The sequence below is a fragment of the Gossypium hirsutum genome, chromosome A02, assembly GCF_007990345.1.
Source record: "Gossypium hirsutum isolate 1008001.06 chromosome A02, Gossypium_hirsutum_v2.1, whole genome shotgun sequence".
Classification (NCBI taxonomy): domain Eukaryota; kingdom Viridiplantae; phylum Streptophyta; class Magnoliopsida; order Malvales; family Malvaceae; genus Gossypium; species Gossypium hirsutum.
Window position 1 is genome coordinate 52,071,791 of NC_053425.1, and position 8,156 is coordinate 52,079,946.

The following is an 8,156-nucleotide window of genomic DNA, read 5'->3' on the forward strand; positions in this document are numbered from 1 at the left end:
AATAAACATATGTACAACTTACTCATCACCATCCAATACAACTCATATTGCATACATTGAGCCCATATCTCATACATTTCAGTTAGGTACCTGTACCACTCATCACCTGATCATAACTTTTTTCATTTCAATGATAATCATAAACCTTTTGTTGAACCATTTAGAATACTACCGGATACTCAATAGCCCTAACATGGGTTAAGATGCCGACGCCATGTCCCAGACATGCTCTTATACTGGCTTTCATATAGCGATGCCAATGCCATGTCCCAAACAAGTCTCAGATTGGCTCTCATCTATCAGTGTCAATGCTATGTCCCAGACAGGTCTTACACTAGCTTGTATATCACGAGGCCGATGCATGTCGTAGACATGTCGTAGACATGTCTTACACTAGCTCTCATGCTGTGGCTGATGCATGTCCCAGACATGTCTTACACTAGCACACATATCACCCATTATCACGGTACAAATATCCAAGTCTATTTCAAATGTTCAACGAAAGTCTTTACTACGTAAATTTCTCAATGTGTATTCTCATATTCAAAATCAAGATAATTTATGCCATAACAACTAAATTACACATCATAAAGATTTAGTTGCATTATTAACATACAACTTACCTTGTATTACAAAATGTAGAGAACTAGTTCGGCTTAGTCTACTTGTTTTGCTTTTCCTCGGTCTAGGCTCAGATTTTGTAATTCTTGATCTATAATGATAAAAATTCACAAATCTAATCATTTTATTGATCTAGGTACTCAACATTTCATAATTGGGCAAAATGACCATTTTGCCCTTAAACTTTCACAAAATGACCATTTTATCCCTAGACCCAAAAATCAATTTTTATCACAAATTCTCATTAATAAAGCATAGCTAAATACTTTTTATACTAGAAGCAGCCCGCAATTCTCATTATTTCACACATTTATCAACTATTTTACAACTTATGCAAAATGGTCATTAGTTAGGGTTTCCATGAAAACTACTTCACAAAAGTTGTTTATTTCACAACCATGATTCATTTTCTTCCATAAAATTTTAGAAAAAAAAACTCATGGTAAAACCCTGGACTTTCAACCATTTTGCAAAATAGTCCCCTTATTTGAAAGCTCATGCTACAAGGGTTCTAAAAGTACGAAAATCATCAAGATCACTTACTTGTGAGGGTTACAAGTTGCTGAAATTTCAAGCTCCCAAAAACCCCATTTTTGCTGAAATTTTTAGTGGAAGAAAAGGAAGAACTAAAATAGATGATGGCTAGACACTAGGGTAATATTTTATTATACATTAAGTCGCTTGCCCATTTGACCCTTTGAATTTCATGTCCCCTATGGCCGGTCATCAGCTTCTAAGGGGTCTATTTTCCCTTTAAAGACCCCCAATCTTGGTTCTCTAGCTATTTGACACCCTTAGCTATCATAGGACTTTTGTACGTTATGCGATTTAGTCATTTTTCACAATTAAGCATGAAATCGCTAAAATTAATTCACCAAAATTTTCATACTCTTATATAATAATACCACAACACATAAAATAATATTAAAATCAATTTCTTCAACGTCGGATTAGTGGTCCCGAAACCACTGTTCTGACTGGGCCTAAAATCAGGCCCTTACATAGGGTGTTACATTTACAGTGTAACACCCTAAACCCGACTAAATTGGTTCGACCCAAATCTGGCGAGCTACATTAGCCACTGGAGTGATTCTCCATTAAATCCCAAGTTAACCTCCAATACACCACTTATATACAACATATAATGTGCTAAGGTATAACACATTAATAGAATAAAATCATACATAGAAGTTTTTTTAAGATTTGCATACATCATACAACATAGGTTCGCATAAAAAAGTAACACATGAATTCGCATAACAACATAAAGCATGAGTTCGGACAAAAACACAGGTTCATAAAAATATTTGTGGTTTGCAACCTTCTTAAGTTTGCACTTAAACAAAACATCATAGGTTCCCATGTTAACAAGCTTCACATACAAAAGAGTTTATTCATGTAAAGGTTTTTAGACTTTGGTAGGATTCGTTAAATAGAATGATTATCATTTTCAAGAGTTCGCATACATATAAGGGGTCGCAAAAATACAAGGGCCATAGAAAATTGCACTTCACAAAAAAAAACTGGCTTGTATATGATATTAAGACATACTTTGGAAAATTTAATATAATGCAACATGGTATACACGCAAGGAGAAATGAGGAAACATCAACTTTATTTATGATGAGAGGAAATTTATAACAAAGGTTTAATTCAAGGTTCGTAAAATAAAATAAAACTAGACTTACGAAAATTATTTCAAATGATAGTAGCAAACTTAAATAAATCTATAACTAATCCCAATAGATAACCACATCACCTATTTCCCAAGTTCACATATATCTTTTCAGGGGTTAACCTCCCCCAAGTCATCTACCTCGCTGTTGTCGTCTACGACCTACTTACCTTTGAGGTAAGAGAGGAGTGGGTGAGTTCATTGAGCACTCAGTGAATATACAAAAACATTAGAGTATGCTTAAAATACAAAGTTTAAAACTAAAAAGAACTTATGAAAATTGTTTCATGAGTTGGACTCGCTGTGAAGGTGCAAGACCCAGTTCGTAGAACTTGCTTGTCAAGAAACATGTAAGTTTGTAACCAATTTCAAAAGTGCTTGTTGAAAATATTACTTAAAAAATTTGGCTTATTCTTGATTGTAAACAAATCTTGTATAGCATGAAACAACCCTTATACTTGTCTTGTCAAAATCATTGGAGAACATAGAACATGTTTTCAACACTTGTCTTAACTTATAATTGGATAAGCGGATCTCCTTATAACAGCTTAGAATGGCTCAAAGAGTGCTGAAAATGTCCCATAAGTGTAGTTTAAGCTAAACACTATCTTGTACACGAATATGTGCCATTGAATGGAGCATAGCTCAACATTCCCTTATCTCTCCATATGTCCTAGGGCCTCATTGCCCAAAATCACAAAACTTATACGTGAGTACTCACAATCTTTTGGTATACCAATATATCTATATTTAAGAGCTTGCAAAGGAGCTCGCACAAAATACTTATCACATAGAGCTCGCATAGGGAGCTTTCTTGAAAACATTTGTTCATATAGAGCTCGCACAAAAGCTCGTAAAAATACAATTTATAATATCGTAATTTAAAACATATCTTAAAATTTTAACTTGGAAATAGAGTTTTAGAACTTAAAAATAGAGTTTTCTTGGAGCTTAGTTTTGAAAGACATAAATTTTAGGAAACAAACATAATAGCTTGTATACAGTAACAAACATAATAATTTGCACACATATGACGATCCTTGAACACTAACCAAAAAGCTGAGAATTTAAACAAGTTTTGCTTTGCCTTTATCCTTACTGGTAAATGGTCCGGCTGGTTCACAACATACATAAACACACAAATTTCTTAAACAGACAAAACTTACGAAATTCAAACATGCAAGTGAACCTAACTTTCTGGTGACAAACCAGGACAGAGACTTACCTTGGCTTCTACGAACTTGGTTCCAAATAGCGACTTGACAATAGAATAATTGATAAGAGAATTTTCATGGAAATGAGCTTATTTATAGACACTAAGTTCTTAGTATTCTTAGGATACCCTACTTGACTTAGAAATGCTAGTCAATTTAGAAAAAGGTTACGTGCATGAAAAATATCCTAGAGACACAATATCTTTATTTCCTGATTTAAGCCTGACCTGACTTTAACTAGCAAACCCTAATTAGCAACTCAACTGGTGAACCCTAGCTTGCCAAACCAACTGGTGAACACAACTTGCAATCAATTTGGCAAACCCCTTTACTGATATTCTTTTGGCGAAACTCAACTGGCGAACCCTAGCTCACCAAACCAACTGGTGAACACAATTTCCAATGAATTTGGTGAACCCTCTCATTGATATCCTTTTGATGAACCCTTAGGTCATCGAAACATTGACGAACCTTTTACTTGCGAGGCCAAACCTTCTAAGCTCTATCTTAGGATGTTACCACTCTCCCCTATTAGAGCATTCCGTCCTTGAAATGTTCTCTTTCAAATAGTTGAGAATAATGTTGCTTTATTGCTTCATTTGTTTCCCAAGTAGCTTTACTAGACTTATTATTTCGCCATAACACCTTGACCAAAGGAATCTTCTTGTCTGACAAGACTTTCACCTCACGAGTCACAATCTTCATTTGTTCTTCCCCATATGAAAAATCAGGTTGTACTTCAATGTCATCTGCTGATATTACATGGGATAGGTCTGCACGATACTTCCTTAGGATGGATACATGAAACACATCATGAATTCAAATAAGTTTGCGGGGTAACTTGAGTCGGTATACTATAGGACCAATTATTTCCAACACTTCATAAGGACCAACAAATCTTGGGCTTAGCTTTCCTTTGTACCCAAACCTTAGGACTTTCTTCCATTGTGATACTTAAAGAAACACATGCTTCTCCACTTGGTACTCAATATCTCGCCATTTCAAATCAACATAAGACTTTTATCTGTTTGAATCAGCTTTTATCTTCTTGTATATCATCTTTACTTTTTCATCAATCTCGCGAACAAATTTAGGTCCAATGATTCACTTTTCATACAATTCAACCCAACATAGAGGTGTTCAACACTTCCTTCCATTCAATGCTTCAAAGGGTGTCATCTTAATACTTACTTGATAATTGTTGTTATAAGCAAACTCTGCCAAAGGTAAATAACGTTCTTACAAACTTCAATACATTGCTTCACAACATGTCTTCTAGGACTTGTATCACTCTCTGGAACTGGCTATCTATTTGAGGGTGATAAGCAGTGTTGAAATTAAGCTTTAAACCCAAAGATTTTTGCAAACTCTTCTAAAATCACGAAGTCAATCAAGGATCTTAATTGGAAGTAATGGAAACTGGTATGCCATAAAATCTCACTATCTTAGAAATGTAAATCTCTACGAGCCTTTGTAGAGTATAACTTGTGTGAACATCTAGGAAATGTGCACTCTTGGTAAAGCAATCTACAATCTCCTAAACAACATATTTCTTTATCAAAGTTAGTGGAAAACCGAACAAAAAATTCATGGTGATTCTTTCCCACTTCCATTCTGAAATTTTGAGTGGCTAAAGCAGTCCTGAAGGGTATTGATGCTCTGCTTTCACCTTCTGACAAACTAAACACTTCCCTACAAATTTTGTAACAGCTTGCTTTAAACCAAGCCATGAATATAGTTCGTGGAAGTCACGGTACATCTTGTTACTACTAGATGTTTGGAATTGATAAATTGAACTAAATTATTGTATAGATCGAGAATTGGATCAAATGAAGATAATCGTAGAAAAGAAACAACTATCTACTAGTCCCTGTAGATCAACTTGTTTATTGTTTTTATCAAGTTAGTTTATATGGTATGATTGTATTTGAATTATGAATTTGTATATATTTGATAGCAATTTAAATATGTTTATGAAATATAATATGATTATGATTATTGTGTATGGATAATGAAATGAGAACTTACTCAAATCAAGGAAGAGCAAATTGTTCAACTAAACACTTTTTGAGTAGCAGTGGTAGTACAACTTTGAAAATTCACCAAAAATTGTAGAAATGAATTTACAGGTTGAATTAAACATAAGCTTAAATATTATTGAGCCTAATTTTGCATAAGATAGACATTTTAAGAAATGGATATTTATATTATGAGATATAATGATTTCATAAGACAAGGTCAGAATGATTTTGTAACACACCTAGCTCGTATCTGTCGTCAGATTAGGGTTACAGAGCATTATCGTACAAATGGAACATTAGAACATAAATTTCATACATCATTAAAAAAATATGTTAATACATTCATTCATATACATATCATCCCTTAATCGAGCCATCGAGGCTCAAGAAACACTTTAGAAATAATTCGAGACCAAATTGGAAACATTTGGAAAATTTAAGAAGAAGTTAGAAAAACTTGACTATAGAGGTCACACGGCTGTGTGGCCAAGCCGTCTGTCTCACACAGCTAAGACACACTTGTGTCTCACGCCGGGTAACCTTCGAACTAGGGATGTACGGTCGTGTCGCAGCTGTGTCCTTACTCGTGTAACTTTCTGAGCCGGGTCACAAGGTTGTGTCATACGTCCATGTGCCTGGCTATGTAACTCTCGAAATAACATCACACGGTTGTATGCCAAACCTTGTGTTAGGCCGTATAACTAACTGACTTGCATGCAATAGAACCTACAGGGGACATACGACCGTTTCGCCACGGTTGAGTCACACGCTCGTGTCTTAGGCCGTGTGGACATGAATTTGCCTAAAATCAAACCATTTGCAACACCAAACCATGTACACACCTAAAGGCCTTTTGTACATATAATCAAGACATCACAACATGACCAAAACTTACATGTAATGACAAATTCAATAGTCTAAAATCAATCAACCAATGGGCCATACAAGGCACCTCAATGCATTCATCAATAAACTTACTTAAACTTGTATATGTTACCATATTTCAATCATCAACATCTAGCTCAATACATTCCCAAAACATTCCATATCTTAACCATAATGAAACCAACTTAACACATACCATTTCAGCCATTCAAACATGTAACAACATAGCCACATTGACATAAACTAGAAAGGCATCAAATGTACCAAATCAAACAACTTATACATACCAAATATTCATCTAAACATTTAAATAAACATCATTATTAGTCCACCTATACATGCCATTATAACTTTGACCAAAACATAAAAATACCGATATTTATACTGGATAGTGTGATAGATTCCGACGAGCTTCTGATAATCTATAAAACATATCAAAGAAAACTACATAAGCACATAATTCTTAGTAAGTTCGTAGAACATAAAACATAACTTTCCATTTCATATAAATAACATTAAGTATAAGCATAATGTAATCCAACCACAAGCTTGGCACAAGCCTAAGCATCACCATCAACAATACACAAGTTAGTGCATTAATACATAACTTACTTGGATTGAACATAAGGTAAGCCATTTTCACATGAACATTTATCATTTGATTCATTCACCTTTTCATAAGTACATGATATGTTTCATTTGAACACTTACCATTTCCTTTCCTTTCCATTTCATGCCCGTTGAACCATCAGAATTTCATCGGATACTCAGGAAAGCTTACATGAAGTGTGCTTAAACATATAACCATAACCTTTCATTTACATCATTTCTCACATGAGCTATGAAATGGGTCCGCTTACATGAGCTATAGGTCAAAATATAAGCTACACAATACTGCTCACATCAACTGTGGAGTATCCGCAACAAATGCAGGACTTCAGCCATCGGTAGGACAATCAAGACCAGAACCTAAAACATGAAGTCCCTAATGACATGTCATTTGTATCTTATGAATTCTTAAGGTTCAACCGAGACTTGATAACTGTCATAACATTGCTTTGGATGTACATCATTTAATTACATGGAAAATAACACATTAACACATAAATTGATATAACATTAACATATGAAATTACCTTGATGACTAGGGTGTATGAACAAGATCGAGTAATCCATGGCTTTAGCTTTCCACCGATTTTAACAACCCAATTTAGACTCTAATCGGAATGGTGGTTTCGGGACCATGAATCTGAGTCAAAAAAAAATTTAAAAATTATTTTCTGTGTTTATGTCGTGTGACTTTATATCTGTGAAATTTTCGTGATTTAATTGTCATTTAAAATCGTAAGAAAAACTTGACAAAACTGAAAGTGTGAAAGGAAAAGAGAGAGAACAAAATCGTGTGATGCAGAAAAAGAGATACCTGAAAGAACATTAAGTACCAATCAACTTCTAGAGGACAACAGGAAATACTCAAAAATGCTCACAAAATCAAAATAGAATAACCAAACGCACCCCCAAAACTGAAATGCCTGAGTATTCCTTGATCAAATTCGGCACTCTATTCCCTCTCCCCCGACTTCCCTTGATATCCTCCTAATATCTCTCCTCATATATCTCCTCAACTCTCTCCATGACCAATTAAAACTCCATTCCACTCTGCAGTGTTTCGGTCAAACTCTACTACCTCCCATGGCCATCAAAATAATCTCCATTTGCATAAGCAAGGATTAGAACCTC